Source organism: Crocuta crocuta, unplaced genomic scaffold (assembly GCF_008692635.1).
Source record: "Crocuta crocuta isolate KB4526 unplaced genomic scaffold, BGI_CrCroc_1.0 scaffold154, whole genome shotgun sequence".
NCBI lineage: Eukaryota > Metazoa > Chordata > Mammalia > Carnivora > Hyaenidae > Crocuta > Crocuta crocuta.
The window spans coordinates 11,947,957-11,970,680 of NW_027530545.1; the positions used below are offsets into that span (position 1 = coordinate 11,947,957).

The 22,724-nt window shown below is 36.1% G+C and overlaps 1 protein-coding gene across 1 annotated transcript in view; it reads right to left on the bottom strand.

Annotated features, from left to right (window-relative positions):
• The window catches only part of ARHGAP15 (Rho GTPase activating protein 15), a 623,791-nt gene extending 601,443 nt beyond the window's left edge, over positions 1-22,348 (bottom strand). The window contains exon 1 of the mRNA XM_077767808.1: positions 22,229-22,348. The gene's annotated coding sequence lies outside the window, so the exon portion shown is untranslated. The remainder of the gene's footprint in view (positions 1-22,228) is intronic.
• Between the last annotated feature and the right edge of the window lie 376 nt (positions 22,349-22,724).

Genomic DNA, 22,724 nt, shown 5'->3' on the forward strand with positions numbered 1-22,724 from the left:
CTTCATAGCTCTTTATCTTTACCCTCTTCCAACTTCTCATCTTCTCCTTGCCTACATCCTAATACTCTTCTATTCCCTTACCAGATACCCTGTTATCCTTTTCATAGTTTGGTTGACAGCCANCCATACCTTCTTCCTTGCCTATCTCCTGTAAACAGCCATCCTTTCAGTCAATTACTAAGACATAGATGGGAGGGAAAGAATTAAACCAGTGAACATAATGGTATAAGTGGATGATCAGACTTCCCCTTAACCTCAGGGAAGCATTTGTCTGAATCTCAAACTGGAAACTCTTCTAGCTATGTGGGAGAAGTATCTTGCAGTAGAAGAGCCCTGATCAATCTACTCCATGTATGATCTTAAGTGAATTTAGGGGGAGGTAGCATTTGTGACTTGGGACAAGATAGTAGCATTGAATTCTGGTAAATGGGGTCTCCTGGAGTTATGTGATGTGATGGCCCTGCCATGGTGTTCTTATTCTTGAGTGCTTATGAAAGAAGGGCCTAGAAGAACAAACTCTATCCTGAAGCTGGCCCTACCAAAAGTCAAACGACACCCTCGCACCCCAGGGTCTAGTATGATGTGGCTCCCAGACCAGAGAGTGGATGCACTTCCAGGAACATACATATCAACTTCATGATGTGCTACTCAGAAAGGCAATGAAGACCTCCTATTTGTGAGTCTCCAGTATTATTATTCCAGGAACATTCACAAGGAGTTGAAATCATTCTTTTGTTCCACCCGTGATTTCTTCCCTCACTGACCCTCAAATTTCTATATTTCATAGAGTAGATGGTAAAATCAATAATATTTGACCATGCCTACTTATATTCAACTTAGTGGCATCAAAAATTTTGCTAACTATAAGATTCATGTGATCTAGAGGCTTATTCAGTATTCCACTTGTTCTTCCTACAACACATCATCTACTCATTATGATTATTATAATCATCATTATTATCAAAATTTGTTAGGGAGAACACTGTTGGCTTATGCATTTATATTCTTACAGGAGGCACACAGCTTGGTGAATGACTAATGAAAATATTGAAGAATTAGTTCATTGTGCCTGTGTCTAAAATATCCATTGATTTCACAAAACTCTCCAAATAAATATCCTATCCCTGAGTTAGAAATTGAAATGTGAATCACTTAAGACTGGCTTCACAATTTCTCTAGACTTCCTGATTTTGTATGTACCAAGTGAAGAGCAACACAAGTTGGTGATATTGCACTAGTTCCACTTTCAATATTGCTTTAAAAACAGGAAACTGTGATGAGAATGCACTTTGCAGGAACCACACAAACAGGCTCTGCTCAACAGACCAGGTTCAGGGGTATTCTGGGCCAGATTCTCCCACTTACACTGCAAATGCCCAGATAGGAGTGAATGTGATAATTCATCTAATCATAAATTTCATAGCTGCTCTGTCAATTATTTGCTGCACTCTGTTAATTACACTAAGGCTTAGCAGCTTGCCCTTTTGAGTTAGAAAGTGTATTTTTGACATCTCTTTCCCATCAGCAGCATTAAAAATAAAAGCATATTAAGACTTATTTGAGCTAAGAGAAAATGAGTAGGCACTATGATATCATGTCTGTGCTGTAGAACAGAGAAAATTGAAGCTCAGGTAGACTGAGTGTCTTCCCCATGGTGCCACAGCGTATTTCAAAGTAGATCCAGGACAGAACTCACATCCTGCATTTCCAAACATCATCGCTTTAGTCACAGACCCCCAAGTCAACTGGAAACCATATATGGAAAAACAAGGGAACAAGAATTCCAAAGGAAGTCTGAGATCGGGGAGGTAATACGATTATAGTACAGCTATGCTAGGTATATGTCAGATACATCTTTCAATGTAAATGTTTATAAATGTTCCTGTGCTTCCTTACAATAGAGACTTAATAAATGTTTATTGACTATATAAATGGAAAACATATGTAGAAACTCATTCATGCCTGTGCACATAGCCTAGCAAAGCATTACCAATTAGAAAGTGCCTTTGACAAAGTCTATTTCCTATTTTATAAAAAATGTATAACTCACTGTGGCCAATGCTTCTAAGGTCCACTGAACTATGACTATTGCATGATAAGTTGGGTCAGGGAAAAAAAAAAAAAACAATGATTTTCATACCTTCTGAGGCCAATACTTGGAAAAGAATATGAATTTTTAAAAATAAGAATACCATATTTTCATTTCAGAATAACCTTTTTTTTCTTTCTTATAATTAAATGACCACATTTCATGATGTCTTAGAACTTAGCAGGGTTATTTGTTCTGACAATAGAGGAAGTCTCCCTTAAGTTTCAAATTTCTTTAGGTTCTTAATGTTATTCTCCAGAGAGAAGGAGTCTCTTCCCTGGCAAGGATCACCACAGAAGATACTGTGAGAAGAGCTGTCTCAGAGACAAGCCCTGAGTGTCCCTAGGGACTCCCCATTCCTTGGGTGTCAGCCTAGGTTTTTCAGTGTGTGGCAAGTGAGCTGTCTGCTCACCCCAACCACCAAGAGCTACGGTCCTCCAAACACACAGGAACCCTCTGTGGAATTATGACTCCATTCCTTTTCCAGAACGCGTGAGAAGTACTGTTTCTTTCTCCAGGTCAACTAAGGAGCTCAAAAAAATGCCACAGACAAATATTACTGTTCTGATAAATTCATTTCTATCCCCTGGAAAGATCTTATGTTGATCTGTGGTAGCGCATGGTCAGTTTGTTCCCCCATGGAAATGGCTTGTGGCTATGGTGGCCCCAGTAATGTATGGCACATCCTTTGTGCTACACTTTCCTGACAGGTCAGTAATTAACTTGCATTGCAATTGTTTGTCGTCTCCACCACTGCAGCCATTTACTAAAATAACATTTTAATTTCAGTTTCCTTCCAGTTCACTTTTCTTTTCTTTTTTTCCCTGTGGCTTCTACATCTCTATTAAGTCTAATTTCCCCAGACCACTTCCATAAGCGGAGAGAGTGCAATAAAACTCAGTTTCAAAAATGTCAAATATAATGAGAAAAGAACATCATAGTAAAGGAATTTGACCATAGCCACCCCATTGGGTAACATTGTCTTTGACTGGGCAGGTGTTATATATAGGAAATGGGATAATAAGGCTTCGCATTTATTTAACTTAACCTAATCATGGAATCGGGTTGATATGCTGCATTTACTGACAAAGTCTGGCAAGTCAACTGCACGGATAAATTGTAATACAGTTATTGTCATTACCCATGGGCATTCTAAATGGTGAAAATGACAAGCAAAATGCAGTTTTTAAGTAGAATAAGTCCCAGGCAAAATTGTGTGACAGGGAACCTCGATCTTTTTTAGATTGTGGTATCTTGGTTGCCATCTCTCATCCCCTGGGCACCTTAGGCTTTTAGTCTCCATCTTATTGGAAGCAAAATATCTGATTTTACATTTCAAGTATTCATTGAGACTTTGGCCTAAAAAATAAACTTATTAGGTCCTATGGTTTCTACAATAATTATTGAGAACCTGCGAGCAGAGGTAAGCATGCTTGCCTACCATGGAGTCTGGTAAGAGCGCAATGGTGGATGGGGCTGAGGACAATTTCAAGGTGAAGGTGACATTTGATCTTGGTGTTTTATAAAAATAAGACCCAAGAGGCAGAGAAGGAATGTCAAGGGCAGCACAGGCTGAGATCACAAGATTTAAGGAAAACAGGAGTGAACATCCACAACAAACAGTAGAGTATGTGTGGTGGGAAAGCTTGCTGATTAGCGCTGGATAAGGAGAATCTTGCCATTTCTAATAAAGAATTTGGGTTTTGTCTTACAGTTCTCAGGAAACTTTGATGATTTGTTTAAGGCATAATCCCCTCCCAAAAGATTTGGTGAAAAGGCTCCCAGAAGAATGGATCTCCAGCCACAGAAGAATGGTAAGATTCTCTCAGGATGTTTCTTAATTAATCTCAAATCAGAATAAATTTCATAACATCTATTTGTAAACACTGATCTCCTGATACGTGATCTGGGAAAAAAATAATCCAGAACTTAGGAGCCTTATTTGAACTTCCAGGTACATTTTTAATGCTTCTGGTCACCAATTAAATGAAGAGAAAGGAGGCAAAGACATCACTGGCATCACTGGAAGGGCAAAATGAAGCAACTTAAGGAAGAGAGATCAAAATGTACAATTATATCTTACTAAGGACAAAGAAGAAAAATAAAGTTAAGATCAGAAGAATTGCTTTTGGATTTCCTTCTGGTGATCAGGTAAATAGTAAAAAAAATTGAAAAGCAAATAGGAATAAAATGCCTGTGCTATTGTAATTATGTTTAGCCAACATAAGAAATTTTATGAAATGGCAATCTCCGTAGATACACAGGAGAAGGGGCATAAGTAATGCAATCCTCCCTCTGTTTCCTCTGTCAGCTTTGACCTAATCTAGCAAGAAATGCTGAGCCATTTTCCGCCTCTTGCATACAAGTATCAATTAAGGGAAAACAGGGTGACTATCTTAGGGCACTGGATGATGAAATGTCACTGAAGGAGAAAGCATCGGCTATAGAACAAGTTGCTCAGCAGCCACAGTATTAAGAAATACTGACAAAACGAGCAGTGTCAGACACTCTGTGGGACAGAACTGGTTCTCTGATATTTGTTGAGAGAGTATCAAGTGCAGAAAGTACATTTCAACCTGGGGTTGCCTGTTTCCTGGGATTCCATGTTCCCTAACATCCATTTGCTTCCTAAAGGATGTGACTTAGTTGCAAAGCTCTTTTCATCAAGCCAAGTAAATCTAATCACGTGTCAATTGCAGTACCCCAGGATCCTTCTATGTCTATTGTGGCCTCTCCAGGTTAAAATATGGGAAAGCTGCATACTGTGTAATTAGTGTTTCATGATAATTAGCAGGATTCCATAACTGACAGTAGTCAAATATTACTGACATTTGTTTTATTTAGCAAATTTGTTCTTGTATCCATTAGTCTTTCCCTAATGCTCATGTCTTCAAACTCTAAACTGAGTGGATTGGATTTCAGTGCCAAAAGGACATGTCTGAAAATGGGACAGTAATGTCATAGCCCATTGTTGTGACAAAAACAATACTATAAAAATATTTCAATATATTTCCTTTAATGCATTTAAAAATTAGGTTCCTGCTCAATTACATATGCATAAAATACATTTTAGATAGTTTGTGTGTGTATATCCATGTTTGTATATAAAGTACAATGAACTGCCACAAACTGAATACATTCATGTAACCACACCCAAGCCAAGAAACTTGACAGATTCCACACTCTGGAAACCCCTAAAGCTTTCTTCCACTCACTATCTGCCTACTCCACCAAAAATAATCATTACTCTGTCTTAGTTTTGCCTATTTTTTAAAATTAACATAAATGGAAAACCTAGAGTATGTACTTTTTATTGCTGAGATTATGTCACTCAAATATCTATTTGTGTGGCTGACTGCTACATAATATTCTTCTGTAAAGTGCTTATGAAAAGTTTCTGTTAGGTTCTTTGTCCTTTTCTTACTGATTTGGAGAAGTTATTTGTATATTTTGGATACAAACCATTTTTAAATACATATGTTGCAACAATGATCTTTTCCCACCTGTGTTACTTTTTACTCCCTTAGTATAGTTTTTTCATTAATAGATTTTCTTAATTTTAGTATTGTCCAATTTATCATTTATTTCCTCTTATGATTAGTGATTTTTTGTTCTCTTCAGAAATCCTTGCTTGATCCAAGGCCACAAAGACTATTCCTGTATTATCTTCTAAAAATATTGTTTCGGGGCACCTGGATGGCTCAGTCGGTTAAGCATCCGACTTCGGCTCAGGTCATGATCTCACGGTTCATGGGTTCAAGCCCCGCGTCAGGCTCTGTGCTGACAGCCAGCTCAGAGCCTGGAGCCCCTTTCGGATTCTGAATCTCCCTCTCTCTCTGACCCTCCCCTGTTGCCACTGTCTCTCTCTCTCTCTCTCTCTCTCTCTCAGAAATAAAAACCAAAAAAACATAAAAATATTGTTTCAACTCTTATTTTTGGAATTGTGATTCCTCTAGAAATAACTTCTTCTGTGTTTGATGTGAGGTAGGGGTATCTTTCTGAAGAGATTTTATATATATATATATATATATATATATNATATATATATATTTAATTAGATGGAACTTTCATCTCTTACGATTTATTGAAGTGAGAAAGGACCAGGATCTGGCTCTTCATCTGAAGTAAACAGATACTGAAGAGGTCTCCAAACCAGAAATGTTCACAAGAGATGCAGTTGTGTCCAATTTTTACACATATCAGGAAACATTGGCAACTGAGGATTGAAGCTGAATAGAAAGATTTATACAACAGGTGGGAAAAAACAACATTGATAATCTGAGAAGGGTGATACACAGAAGTTCACATTTGTGGACCATTATAGACTAGGAGGTTGTTACTAAGTGTCAGAGTTCTGATTACTGTGTATTTTTTCAGACCCAGCTCAATTATCCAGAAGGGAAGCAGGCAGCAGAGAGGTAGGACCTCAATCCTAGCAAGGGAATGAGGCAAGGAATGACCAGGTTACCAGCAGAAGTTGTGGATGAGGGCAAAGCAAATGCCTAATAAGGAAGGTATGACTTGCTGAAGGTTGGGACTTGTAAATAAGGGGAAACACGCCTGGTATATGCATCACAAGTGCAGACCAAAGCCATGATCACTTGTTATACTTTAATACTGAACTCACAGAACTCCATTCCATTGGAATTAGCTAATGATTACCTGCATTAAGCTAAGATTTCTCCTAGGAGTTAGGGTCATAAATGAACTCAGCTGAAAAGGAACAAATGGCTTTAGTAGTGAGGAGTAGGAAAGCTACAGAGTAGTGATTCTACAGTGTAGTATAGGAAGCTTCATAAACACACAGAGTTTACTGCACATTCCAAAGACTCCCATTCAGCAAGACCAAAGAGAAGCCTGAGAAACTACATGTTGGGCCTTCACCCCTGGTGATTAAGATGTACACTGAACTTTGATAAGAAACAAGTCTCTAGAGTTACATCAAGTTTTTTTTTAATTTTATATCTGCATTGTTTCAAAATGATTACTAATTACTATAGTATCTTTCTATCTTTGAATCACACTACTGCTCAGTTCATATTGGTTAACATTGTTGCTCTAATTATGTTTTCTGGGAATACATTTCACTTTGGAATATGTTGGGGGTTGGGGAAGTGGTATGGATCATAGTTGGAAAAAATGAGAAGAGTAGTGACTAGGTAGCTGAGTAGGAAGGTACTGCAAAATGAATTCTTTTACATAAGGGAAAAACTCAACAGGATCATACTCCAAGCAATCTGGGTCTATTGTGTTTCAATGTGAACACTCTTTTTTAATGTTTGTATCATGAACTTGGTAAATAGAGTAAAACAACATCAATTTAAACACTTGGAAAACAGCTCTCTTGCTTCTTAAACATCAAAGGATGTTTGGTGTGAGAACAACCAAATACCAGAAAATACTGTTTTCACTCAAATTTAATCCAAAATTTGGGAGCAGTGAAGCTTCCTTTCATGCAACCAAGAACATCAAAATGGCAAAAAATATTTACTAGTTCATATTATTTTAAATTCAAAGTTTTTGACTGAGTTTTTCAATTCTTGCCTTTGAATATCCTTTTTTTAAATGTTTTTTTTTTAATTTATTTATTTCTGAGAGAGAGAGAGACACCTTGAGCAGGGGAGGGTCAGAGAGAGGGGGAGACACAGAATCTGAAGCAGGCTCCAGGCTCTGAGCTAGCTGTCAACACAGAGCCTGACGTGGGGCTTGAACCCACGAACCGTGAGATCATGACCTGAGCCGAAGTCGGATACCCAACCATTGAGCCACCCAGGCATCCTCGCCTTTGAATATCCTTCAATATGTCAAGTATATAGTATATCTTTTTCTTGCTAGTCTGATTAATTAAAAGGCTATTTTGATGCCTTAATCTCTTGAAGAGCTTTGGCTACATTAGCAGGACCTCCATCCAGGAGCTTTTGAGGAGATAGATCCTGCATTTAAGCAAGGTGTGCTTTGCTTCTCTTTCCTCAAAGTAGAACTCAGGCACTTCACTCCTGTGTGAAGGAGTGTGTGAGGTGTGAGGTAGGGGAGATGGTTAGGTACATTATCTGTAATTAGGTTCCAGTTAATTGAATGTTACTATAATTTGAAGTAGTGGAGTCAAATTTCTATCTTAATTTGGGTTCCTCACAAAGAAAAATATAGAATTTTGGCTTGGCTACATTGAAGTCAAAAGAGACTGCATAAAATATTTAAAGTTTGAAAATGGCTATCGGGATTATCTATTTTACTTAAAAATCATTAAACAGTTATTTGTGTCATAACTATTTCTGAGACTTAGTGATGCTGATCTATTAATAGACACCATGTGTGATGAAATGGGCTATACAACCACACCCATGCTACATTTCCCCATCTAGCACACTGCGGATTTCACACGTGTGAGTGTGCATGCATTTAAATTTTTGTTACTGTTTTCATCACCATCCAAGGTGAGTCACCACCCAAGTAGACAAATCATTGATCTCCCCTACAACATCCATACACGTGTACATGTTCTGGTCCATATCATGTGACTTTGAAAATACCAGGCAAATTAAGGATGACTATATTTGCTATTACTTAGAGAAATTAACATTTGGGGGACATCTTTTAATGGTTAAAAATGTTTTGGGGAACATGAGCAATAGAACAAAGTTCTTTCAAGTTAGGGAAACAGACCCACTCCTGGAAAGTTAGACAAACAAAATGAAGACCTCAGTGAAAAAAATCCATACAAAAATGGATGCTTTTTCATAGAATAATCTAATGTGCTACTGAGTCTCTAAGCCTTTATTAGGTTTATTAGAAGTTATTTGGAGGACTCTAGTTCTTTCTAATCATGACATTCTGCTCCTGCTTTCTTAGGAGCAGCTATAAATTCAGGAAGAGGTGGAAAACCGGCAGACTGCCAACCAAATTCAACCCACAGACATATGTTGTTGGGTCTGAACAATGTTTTAGAATGTTTTGAATCAGTTTGCAATTGAAAAATAAGGATTTTTATTTTTTAAAAAAAGGTGCAGATATGTGTGTCTTCCCTTGAAAAATCATAAGATATGGAACACTGGGTAAGGATGGATGCTTACTGTCAGCTGGTGATGTGCAGCCTCCTCACCCTGGAAACAGGGCAAGTTCTTTCTGATCCAGAGGTTCTCTCCCTTTCCACTTTATTTGCATCAATATACTGACCGGCCTGAGGGCATTTGTGACTATGGCCCATGGTGCCAGTCATCTCTATGAGTAATGCTCCTCTGATGTATGAATACAACAGTTTCTGGTGCATGTTAGATCAACATCATTGTCTATATTTTATGATTTTTAGACCTAGGCTGGTAGGATTAGAAATGGAGAGAAAAACCATGAGACTGAGGCTGTACCACTGGTTTAGAAAGAGGTTCATCAGAGATTAATATTATCTCCTTTATTTGTGTAACTTTCTCTGCATGATCTCAAATTACCAAAAGTTGGATACTGTGCTGTGCTCATTGCTATTGCTAAGCAAGTTTCCCTTTCTCCCACCTCTCTGCTCTGACCTCCTTTATTGTTCCTATCGTATCTTGGCAGATAATTATATCCTGACTTCTATTGTTTTCTCTTCTCTATTCAAGTCGTATATCTCTTCTGAACAAATTGACTGTGGGTTCTTTAAAATCAGACACTGTATTTGTCAGTACTGCTCCTTTCCATGTCATGAGCATTTGGTGCCTGTCTGAAACCCCATCTCCAATTCCCCCAGTACCATGAGCATTTCCAACAAGTTCAGGTTGGCCACCACGTTAGAATGGTTGTGATCCCCACTTCCAAGTGTCACTGGATTCTTTTTTCTTAATGTTCATTTATTTTTGAGAGAGAGAGAGAGAGAGAAAGAGAGGGATTCAGAGAACACAAGCAAGGGGGGCAGAGACAGAGGATTATTAATGGGCACTGTGCTGACAGCAGTCACCCCAATGCAGAGCTCAAACTCACGAACTTCAAGATCATGACCTGAGCCGAAGTAGAACACTTAATTTACTGAGTCACCCAGATGCCCCATGTCATCGAATTCTTCTTTTTCTTTCCTACTTCTCCACATCAAAAGATGCCACATACACCTGGGATACAGTGCATCACGGTTAGGGGAAATCAGAGCAATCACGTCATCTCGCCTTCTGCGCTTTCCCAGCCTCAAATCATACTCTCTATACCCATCTGCCATGCTGACCATTCTCTAGTGTTCCTTTCAAGCTGATTCCTCACACTGAAACTGTGGCCCACTTGCTAATCCCTTTCTTAAAGCCAGACTTCTAACGTAAAGCCTTCTGTTCTGTAGCATACAGCCAGTTCTCCAAGGACCGCACCACCACCACTGAAACTTTGGTCAGTTGCCTCCAATCCTCACACCTGGTCTCATTAATCTGATGCCCTAATACTGATTGCTTTCAAAATTAAGACTGAGACTGATATATTCACTCAACCTCCATACAAAGAATCCTGAGCAGATTTCCCTGGGGGCAGGGGGACAAGATAAAACCCTTCTAATGCTTCTCTAACTGGATCAGCAACCTAATCTCTGGACCTACCAAATTTCTTTCCTATTTTTTCTTTCTGGAATTATTTTGCTAGGACCCAAGCATATCTGCTTCTGAATCATTTATGTCACCATCTAACCACCCTAGGAAAAAAATTACATATAAAAGTGGGTGAGGAGAATTCTTTTTTTCTTCTTCCTTGTCTCCACAGCCTTTCTTTGCTTCATTTTAATTTCAAGTCTAAGAGTCAATAGTTGCCTACCACTTTTTAAATTGTTTTGTGTGATGGACATTAATTCTTCAAAAAATTAAAGGTTATTTTTGGCGAGGACACATCCTGAGCTGCTCGAAAGAAAATTTCCATATCAACCAAATTTGGTAAATAAATAAGAAAAGAGACTTCTTTCTTCTCCCCTACATGGCTATACTATATTCCCCGACAAAGCTGTATTGAGGAAATGAAACTAATAGCAAGAAATTTCTCTTGATGAGTTATCATAATTTTATCATAATACTTAGAAGTGAAATAAACCCAAATCATCCCCCCATGATTTTTATATCATAATGAAGGAAAAATATGGTCATCATTTGAGTCTAAACGACCTGCTAAAAGTTACTACTACAGCTACTACTCACACCACATTTAGCCCTTTTAAAGCAATTAGTATGTGCCACAAACTGGGCAAAGTTCTTTATGTACAATATTTTCTCTTTTATCTTGTGAGGAAACTCCCCACTTTATAGATGAGAGAACTCAGTCTTCAAGAGATTAAGTAACTTGCAAAATACCATATATAACCAGCTGGCAAGTTGTGGAGGCTGGAGATTTCAGACAGGCACCAAGTGCCACATTTTAGGGGCATTTGTTCCCTTCTCTCCATCCAAACAATTAACGAAATGTTGTTTCAGAACTTTTTTTTTATTCTTTACAGGGTAAGATATTAAGAGCACCTGCTAGGAAATCAGAAGACACTTAGGAAAAATATGTTCTCAACATGTCCTGAAAAACTTCAATTTTTCTATACTTTATTATCTTCTTCAATTAAATCTATGGAAAGCTCCTGCTTTTCATAGAATGCTTGCTGAATGATCACATAAAATAATGTATAAGACCACTTTTAAAACTCTAAATAGAATGTAAAATGATAGGTATTCTTACTTGTACTAATTACCTTGAACCTAACCATCACCCTGAAGACACAAAGTGAATCTAAAATAGGCAAAGTAAGGAGTAAGAAAAATAGTAATATGAAAAGCAAGCAAGACCCCTTTGGCCATAGTCTAGACAAGATTTAGTGGATGGCCAAGTTAGTAAGTATGATAATAAATAAAACGGAGAGAAGGAAATGGATATCCCTAAGGCATGGCAATGGATTGGATGTATGGAATAAGCAGCATACAGGAGTTCATAGAGTTCATAGAGATTCCAAGCTTGTTCAGATGATTTCAGGAATAGAGACATCTTAACTGAAGTTAGCAGGAGAAAGAGAAGGATTCTGTGGAGATATTATAGGCTTAACTTGGGATACGGGAATATATTCCCATATTCACCTACTGTTGGGGCTTCACAGGGTAGTGTCAAGTAACAATAGAAAATGAGGAACATAAAAAAATGGGGAGTTCAGTTAAGCATCCAACTCTTGATTTCAGCTGAGGTTTTGATCTCAGGGTTGTGAGTTCAAGATCCACATTGGACTCCACACCAGGCATGGAGCCTCTTTAAAAAAGAAAAAAAGAAAATGAGCTGCAGTATCGGGAGGAAGGGTAAGGGCAAAGATAGAAATTTAAGGACCATATCTAAGGGATTTTCTTTGTTTGTTTGTTTGTTTGTTTGTTTTCAAGCCAGGTAACTAAAAAATATTTAAATGTTCTGGCAACCACATTAGATGAGAAAAATGAAGTGGGTGAAATTAATTTTAATAATATATTTTACTTAACATGTTAATTTTTTTATAATTTCAGCATAATAATGTAAAAATATTAACAAGATATCTTACAGTCTTTTTATTTGTACTAAGTCTACAAAATCTGGTTATTTTACATTCAATTTAGACGAGGTACATTTCAAACACTGAATAACCATTTGTGGCTTGTTGCTATCATAACTGGCAGCATGGTCTAAGGACGAATTTGGGGAATTTGTCGGATGAGGGGAAACAGTGTCTCTAGGAGGGAGAAAAAGAGAACTAGGAAAGGCACCTGTAGTATGACAGAAACTAAGGCAAGAAATGTTTTCTTCCTCACATGTTGTATAACATCTCTACAGAAGGCAATATATGCAGCCAACAAGAAACAGGTTTCCCACAGATGGCATTGTTGTAGACAGCAAACAAAGCGGGGTCCTTTTAGACCCTTTCAGACTTTAGGGCCTCATGCATGAAGCCCAGCATTGTTTAAGTATTGACACTTACTAGGATTAGAAATTATAGCATGGCATAGTGAAAATAACATGGATTTTGCCTAGTCATGGATTTAACCCAGATATGCTTATAAACCATGACACACTCTGCCAAATAGCTCTGTAAATATGGGCACTTGCCCACTTACCCTTAACTTTCTTATCTTTAAAGTGGGAATGGTAACTTCTTTATGTGATTTTTGTGAATATTAAATGCTATGAGGTAGGTAAAGCACCTGATACATAATATGCATTATACATATTGTAATCATAGCTGTGATGATTCCTATTAACAATCCCACTCTAATTTTTGTATTGATGAATGCCACATGCTACTGTAAGCATCTTGAGAAGGAGAAAATATTGTCTCTATTTTGTAACACCATACTACCTACCACAATGTTGGAGACATTACTGGGGTGATCAACACTCATTTTCCCTTCTATATCCCACTTCTCTTGGGACAAGCATACAGTATGAATAGATAATATTATATGGAGACTCAAGTTATTTGGTTTCCTAGTGCCAAATGAATAAAGGATTCCATAGCTCAGATTCTAGCCTTTATATTCTAGTACAAAATTAACTAATTCAGAAAGATAAATTAGTAGAAAAAAATTTCCCCTTGACTCAGCACCCAATTTCCTGAGCATTCTACCTTTCAGAACTCTTTTCAACAGATACCTTGTGTGATTCTAAGTGTAGTCTTATATCAGTAGACACAAAAATGAAAAGTTCTCTAAGTTTCTAAGAAATTAGTTTAAATTAGCATACAATTATTCAATTCTAATAATTCTAATACCATAGTTTTATTAAAATAGCTTAAAATTTAAATGCTTAGAAGTGATTGGTGTTTTCCATCTGTTAATGGAAGTATGTTTTCAGATAGTGAGTTATTTCTTCTGAGTTTCAAAAATGCACTACAGTATATAATGAATCCAAGATTTCAATACAAACTTTCATTCCTGCAAGGTTACTCAAAACATACCTATCAGATGTCATTTGTTTGAAATATGTTTCAGCTTCTCTTCCCCTAAATTTATCCTATTTTTTCAGACCCAGGAGAAGTTCATAAATCTCCAGAAAGCTTTTCCTGATTCTAGAGTCCAGAGTCAACTTTTTTATCATTTATTATTTCACTAATAAAATACTCACTGAGTGTTTATTACATGCCGACAATTGTTCTAGGTTCTGTATATCCAGTAGCAACTAAACAGACAAGGTCAATATGCTTAGATGATTGTTCAAGTTGAGTCTAGCCACTAAACAAGTTGAAAAAAAAATAATTCCCCATATTTCTCTTTCTGATTTGTCTGACTTGAAATCAGAAAGTGAATTGATGAGTATGGTTTAATCTAAAATTGTGATGTTACTACATATCACACATTGTAGTGTATTCATTTAGCAGCTTTTTTGAGGAAAAGTCATTATACCAACGAAAACACAAAAAATAAAGAACAATTACTGTGAAAAAAATATTTAACTTTTCACGAGGCACTACTGAGAGAAGTTAAGTAAACAAGATCATGGGAGCTAAATCAAAATTCTATTTAGAGAAATGAAAGCAAAGTAATGGGAAAGAGAGGGACTTGCAAGTCATGAAAGGAGACCCTGAATTAATTTGAAACAGAAAGTCATTTGGAATTCTTTAACTGGGAAAATTGTAGGATGTAAGTCTTAAGGCCACTTTGGCTATTTCTTGGGAAATTACTACGGTATGAAAAGTAGAAGCAGGGAGATGAATCAAGAAGATTCTGTAGTAACAGTGGTAGAAGCGATAGGAGGTAACTGAACTTGGGATATTTCAATATACATTAATCCCTTGCTTCATGTCTCATTAATTCCTGCTAAGACAAAGTTGTAAAATAAAAGCTCAAGATACACAAACAACATTTATAAACACAAAAATATATGAATAGATTTAAAAAATGGTTCATGCAACATTTGATAGAAAACAATTTTTAAAGCAACAATTTGATAAAAAAATAAATTGTACATAAAATGTAAAATAAAAATGTTTCTTTTATTTATTACATTTCCTTTTTATCTGCATAAAATTGTAAGGCTTCCGGTTTTCTTGCCCACAGAGGATTCTTAATTAATCAATTACTAGTACAGAAAAACATCTTTAGGACTGAAAAAACCTGACTGGAACATTCTAGAAGTTGCTACCTCTTAAACCTTCTTGAGTTCATTCTTACATGTGCAAATCAAAATTGCTCCATTGTTTTTCTCTGACCTGAAATCAGAAAGTGAACTGATGACTATGGTTTAATCTAAAATTGTGATGTTACTAAGATCACAAATGAAGTGTATTCATTTAGCAGCTTTTTTGAGGAAAAGTCATTATACCAACCAAAACACAAAAAATAAAGAACAATTAGCGTGAAAAGAATATTTAACTTTTCAAGAGGCACTACTGAGAAAAGTTAAGTAAACAAGACCATGGAAGCTAAATCAATATTTTATAGGCTTTAGTTATTGTTGATGGTATGAATGTGGCTTGGGGCAGGAAATGTGTGGGAAAGAGTATAATTGATGGTAATTCTAGTTTATTGTCCCAAACAGATAGGTGAATGGTGGTGAATCCATTGACTGAGATGGATAAAAATAGGGAATAAGCAAGTTGGGGGCAAGCAAGGAGTAATTAAGAGGTTAGTTTTGAACATCCTCATTTGGAAACATCTATGAGAGATTCAAGTGAAGATGATGAGTATCCAGTTGCACTAATAGTTTTAGTACCAAGAAACAAATTCTGATTTTGAGTTCTAATTAAAAGGGAGATAATATTTTAACTCATGGTACCAAAAGAGATTCACCTAGGAGGAATAAACTTAGAAGACTAGAGCTAAGACTAAAAAGATAAAAATCTGAAGACTGAATGCAAGGTATTCCAATATTTAGGGAGTTGAATGATGAAGATTTATCAAAGGGGACAGAGAAAGAGCATCCAGTTAGGTTGTAGAAAAACTGAAGGAATGAAACATACCAAAAGTCAAATGAAGAGAGAGGTTTAAGAGGGGAGGAATGTTCAATTGCATCACATGTAGCTCAGAAAATAAATAATATGAAGACATGTAAATGACCATTGGATTTGGCAAAATGCATCTGAAACTCTGACAATAAAATGTTCTGTGTTATTTCTATAGCATTGCATTTATACACATAGATCCATAGTTAAATTCTTGTGTTTGTTCACTAAACTACTTACAAAGTTTGCATTGGCACAGTGATTCTTTGTGCCCCCAATAATTCCTTGCCCTGTGCAATGTACTTAGAGTTCAAAATTATTTATGGAATTCAATCGAATTGGCCTGATGCCCACCAAAAGAGAAAATCAACTTTAAAACCTACAATAATATTCTGTGTAATCAATAAGCCAATTTTAAAAATAAGATATTCTGCTTATTCTTTAGCATTCCATATATATCTCCTCTCATCAGATGAGCTTTCCTACAATTTCAGAGGAAATAGAAACCATGAAGCATGTATTTCCTCCACGTCCTCTAATCATTGCATCTTTATATCCCATCATCTGCATATACACTCATTAAAATGCTCTTCCTTCTTTTTCAGGTTAATTTATCTACTGATTACACCCATCTGTCTTAGTCGCATTTCTAGATATACATATTTCCTTTGTTTCCTTTATTTCCATTCCTTTTCTCTTCCCCTTCACTTCAACATTCATGTTTCATCCCTTTTTAACTACTACTTATTCGAAGCTTTATAAAAAGTGTATTTTACATAGGCTATCCCTAAGTTCTTACTTCTTTTAAGGCTTGAAATTCACTAATGCTTTTGGTCCTTAATTATACAATTGAGAAACGATATACTATCTTATTAAGATAAACAATTAGACTTTTAATCTTTTAAAAACAACAACAATATAACAACAGAAGTATCAATAAAACTATATGGAGATACAATTTTCTATGGTTTAGCAAAACCCAAAATGTTTGGCAACACAATCCATTGGAAAACCATAGACCTTCTACCAGAATTCTCACTAAGTGCTGATGGAAGTTTGAAAAGTTATAATAACCTGAAGGATAGTTTGGCAATAAATATCAAAATTACTTTATCTCTTGGATTATAAATCAACAGTATCCCTGGAAATTCATCCCACAGATACATTTCAAACAGGACACAATTTCATTAACACATTCATTGCAGTGGCAAAAACTGAAGACACTGACTCTTAATAAATTAAGTATGGTACATCCACACAGTGAAATACTGAGAGAATATTGAGAGAGAGAGAGAGAGAGAGAGAGAGAGAGAGACTTAAACAGTTTTTTATTTTCATGATGGAAATATGTCTGAGATATTACTAAGAGAAAAGCAAAGTGGAAGGGTATGTGTGTTTCCTTTAATAAAATAAAGGAGGGTGTATGCACATGTTATATATATTTATATATGCATATGTGCTTTTTGCATTAAAAACTGTGAAAATTTAAAAAAACTGTGAAAAGTGGTAGTCTACTGGATGATAGCAGAGGTGAATAGGGGTATATGGAAATGAGAACATAATAAAGATTTTTTTTCTAAAAGTTTTATATTTAGGTTTTATTCCAATTTTGATACATTATGCTCCAACATCTCTTCTTAAATTTAAAACAAACAAAAGAAAACAAAAATCAAAAATACTTTCATAAACTGAAAAAAAAATCTTTATAACCACAGCCCATATAAGAACTTGAAGGCACCTGGAGAGGGGAGCCAGCATCTGATGTTACAGGAATATCTACCTTCACTGATGGCAACCATTTCTGTAAACTGCCCTGAAGAGTATGTCACCAACAGGGAGATACATGGAAGAAATAAATAAGCCCTGATGCTGGACCACCCATCTAGATATGAAATGTAGGCATTCAAATATGTATTTTCCCTGCTTAATGATACTATTGTTCTTTATACCCCTTAGTCATGATCTGTTCAGCAGGCCAGTCCTATCAGGATCTCAAACTGTCTTTGTGGCCTTACCTCCTATTACTAGTAGCTAACAAAACTAGACAATTCACTCTTCCTCTGACGTTTTGTGCCCGGGCACATCCCCTTCCTGTCCCCAAACTCTGAATCCTAACTCTCTCTGAAAGCTACTACAAATCTTTCCTCCCAAACTGTCCTGATTTCTCTGATAGGACATAATCAAAATGATGTCACAACTGGAAATTCTCTACTTAATTGCTTGGTAAATAACAGAAATACAAAAATGGTTCACAGATTTCTGAATCCTAATAGAACATTCTTTATATATGTTTAAGGTACTTGCCACATTTCACTTGTATTATAACTGTTAACTTAATAATCCCACTAGATTATAGACTTTTAGAAGAAAAATATTGTGAGACAGGTTTTCACATATGAGGTACTTCTTGAAAAATACTTTAAAATTCAGTTTAATTGAAATGCTTCATTCAGATCTACCTTTAAACTGATACTGTATATCTGTCTGATTATGAAGTGTGGAGAATGAGTAGTGTTTTTAAATGTGACCATAAGTGGCTGTGTAGTAGTCACCTTTCTTCTGAGGAAAGCATTTTTGTTTCTCTATGTGAAGACCCTTCCGTTCAGCTAAGAGTACATGTATTGCTGGCTCAGGCAGCTCCTCGATGCAAGAGAAGGCCTGTGGTCTGGTCCAGTCACTCATGGGGTGCGGGTCTTAGAGCCTATGATTAGCTTCACTATGGTCATGTGGCAAAATTCAGTCCAATCAGATCTCAGTCTGAGACCTTCACTATGGTGATAGGTGAAAGCCAGTCTTCTGCAACAGGGTCCGAAAGGTCAAATGTAAACCTAAAGCTTTCTTGTCAACTCTGTAAGCTTCTGTTAGAGAGGGCTTATAGCACAGTGGGGAAAGATATTTAAAAAAAAAAAAAGAGCTAAGTAATAAAGAAAATAAAACCCAATCTTAATTATCCTGTGTGAGATCCTGGATCCCACCATGCCTGACTTTGCTTTCCTTGGATTTTTCGATTCTACAAATTAATGCTTATCTCTGGTGCCTAAGCTAATATTAATTCAAATCCATCTGAAAATAAAGTCATTGTCAACTTCAAGTTGAAATGTAGAATATTTATAAGTATATTTTAAAGTCTAGCTATATAATATTTGTTGTGTGTGCAAAAAATATGCTTCTGGTACCCAAAGATTTAAATTCAGAATATTAAATGATTTTAAATATACATATATACTAAACTACTGATTATGTTAAATATTTTCTAAGTGTATGGGAATATCAAAACAATCTTAAGATGTAGTACAATTTATTTTCAGCCATTATAAGATGGTGTATATTTGTATAGGAATACATTATAGAAATGGGCACATTTCTGCTAAATTATTTCCCCCCAACTATTTGCCATGGTATTATTCTTTTTGCTTAACTAAAGTCCTTAACATGTAGCTGTTCTTTTAGATCCTTTCTGTTAAAACACTTTATTAAAATTATACCAGGGGTGCCTGGGTGGCTCAGTCAGTTAAGCGTCCAGCTTCGGCTCAGGTCATGATCTTACCGCTCCTGAGTTCGAGCCCTGCATTGGTCTCTGTGCTGACAGCTCAGAGCCTGGAGCCTGCTTCGGATTCTGTGTCTGCCTCCCCCTCTGCCCCTCCCCCGTTCACCCTCTGTGTCTCTATCTCTCTCAAAAATCAATAAACATTAAAAAATAATAATAAATAAAATTATACCAGAAAAGAGATGGGAGGCCTAACTAAGAAGTAAAAAGAAACAAAGCTCTCCTGTAAGCAAGGACTATCTTTATCATATGCCCTAAGTGCTGAGAAATCGGATGAGTAAGTTTTAGGGACAATGGGAGTGGGATGGAAGGAGCCAAATGTGTTCTGTCCTTCTAGGAACCAAGGCTGGGGGACCCTAAATTAGGGACAGATCAGGCCACTTTAAGACAATGCATCGAAAAAGAATAAAAGGAGGAAATATCATAGAAAAAAAGTCTCCTTTCTGAATTTTGTTGAATGCTGGCCCCAAGTGGAAAAACATGATATACTTTTAATAAATCAGTTTTGAAATTACTTTCCAAATGAGATTCTCCGCATTGTTTCATTTTATCAAAATGTGTTTCTTATTTATTCACTTAAAATGTGTAAACGTATAGTAACCTATAGCACCTCATTTTAAGTGACTACCTTTAAGATTTTATATATTCAAGGGACGCCTGGGTGGATTAGTCAGTTGGGTGTTTGACTTCAGCTCAGGTCGTGATCTCTCCAGTCTGTGAGTTCAAGCCCCACGTTGGGCTCTGTGCTGACTGCTTAGAGCCTGGAGCCTGGTTCAGATTCTGTCTCCCTCCCTTTCTCCCCCACCCCAACTTGTGCTCTGTCTCTGCCTCTGTCTCTCCCTCTCTCTCAAAAATAAATAAACTTAAAAAAATAATAAAAATTTAAAAAAAGGTTTTGTATATTCAAGAGACAACGCATTACTTGATTTTAGAAATAATTTTGAGAGTATCTTACTTTATGTCTATAATCTCTAATTGTTGCTCTTTATAAATCCATAATAAGCTACAATTATTTCATTCTTAGTTTCATACATTCACCATAAATATTTATAGTTTAATTTGACAATTTCTGTAAGAAACAATCGCCTTACAAAGAATTTGGCTTTTACAAATATGAAATGTTTTAAAAAACTGCAGTGGACATTTTTTCAGTGCCAAACACTTCTGTGCATGCGCTCTTGCTAATATGTAAGTACTACATATGTTTATTCATATGATGTTCTTTTATAATAAAATGAAATAAAGTAATAACATATCAACCAAAACTATCTGAATTACACAGCTTTTGCAGATGCAGAGGTTCAGAACCATAATATTGAAGACAGATTTAAATAATGCTTTCCATTGTGTGGAAATGTAACAAATTGAAAAGCTAATCAGAATATCAAAGCAAATACATATTACCAGGGTCTCCTTTTTTCCTTATACTCTAACAATAAAAGATGTATTGAACACCAAGTCCTAATCTCCATTTTTCTGTGATCCTTTTAATAGTCAACAAGTAACTAGTCCCAGTATTGACAACTGAAGAGGTCTTAAAATAGAGTGTACTGGTGTGCCTAATAATTTCCTACTAAATTGACCATATCAAAAAACATTTGTATGCGTCTTGCAGTAAAAGATAATAAAAGAAAAGAATTGTTGCCACTTATCAACTGCGTAACCATTTTTTAATAACACAAAAAAATAGGTGTTGTGGGGCCATCACTTCCCCCCTTCAACAGCACAATAAAAATAATATTAGGGGAGAGTGTATCGTATCTCGAGCTTTTATTAAAATTTTTTCAAAAATTGACACTTGGATTTATTTTAGGTATTTGTCTCTGAGATTAGCAGCACTTTATATTTTTGTACACATGTTACAGAACACAAAGACATTTTGTAGAAGGAAGAAGTCAGTATAAAAGATAAGTTCTTGTCACTTTATGATTAACAAATCCTTTTCATTTCTAAGGTTATTATTTTGGAAAACTTCGAAGAAAGAAAATTATGTAATTATATGAATAACAAAAATATATCCCTAATTTGCCCTCTTTCCCAAAAGTAACCTTCGATAAAGTCAGCTATGACTTTTTTAAACAGAGAATTTTGCTTATGAAATAGAAACTTGCCCTCATTTCACCCTATATCTTAAATAAAATGTAGGGGAAAAAAATAAAATATTCAAGTGTCGTAAGAGAGAGCTTTCTTTTGCATTTTAAAACTTTCCTGCATTTTAATAGTTATTTAATAAACCACACATTTAATAAACTACAACTTTGCAAAGGTTTCTAATGCTAACTTTAACACAACACTTTATAGTGGATAACTTCCATGCTGCAACTCAGGTTATTTTTTATCGTTACAAAGTGCCTTTTTCTCCTTAGTTATCTGGATCCTGATAGTACATATTTTTGTAAAACCATCAGTTAAAGATGCAAAGTCCCATGTTTTCTCTAGTAGTCATTTTTAAAAGCACTTTCAAACTAAAATTATACCTTATTCTGTCTAACAGTTTAGTACAAAACCTCAGCAAATGATTCCAATGTAATATCTTTTAAAGGACTTTTGAACTTGGCAGTTGCAAATATTAAAAAAAATTTCTACACCAAAGGAAACAAACAGATGTTTTAATTACAGGTGAAAACACGTTTTTATAGAAATATTTGTCTGTTCACACAAGAGTGCAGGACACCACCAAACATTTTCAACTTTAAATTCCACGTTCAATATAAAGTTATAATTTACTTACCTTTTCTCGGTGATCACTTGTTATTGAAACTGCCATCAACTTCCAACTGTTAATGACTCTTTCAACAAAAACGGAAAACAGTAAAGTCACATGTCGTAAGAGTAGGCCTGTGTTGGATGCTGCTTAATTTCAGTACTGAAGAAAAAAAAAAAAAGGCGGGGGGGGGGGGGGAGCACAAACACTTTAAAATAAAAACACTTCCTGNTCCTTAACATGTAGCTGTTCTTTTAGATCCTTTCTGTTAAAACACTTTATTAAAATTATACCAGGGGTGCCTGGGTGGCTCAGTCAGTTAAGCGTCCAGCTTCGGCTCAGGTCATGATCTTACCGCTCCTGAGTTCGAGCCCTGCATTGGTCTCTGTGCTGACAGCTCAGAGCCTGGAGCCTGCTTCGGATTCTGTGTCTGCCTCCCCCTCTGCCCCTCCCCCGTTCACCCTCTGTGTCTCTATCTCTCTCAAAAATCAATAAACATTAAAAAATAATAATAAATAAAATT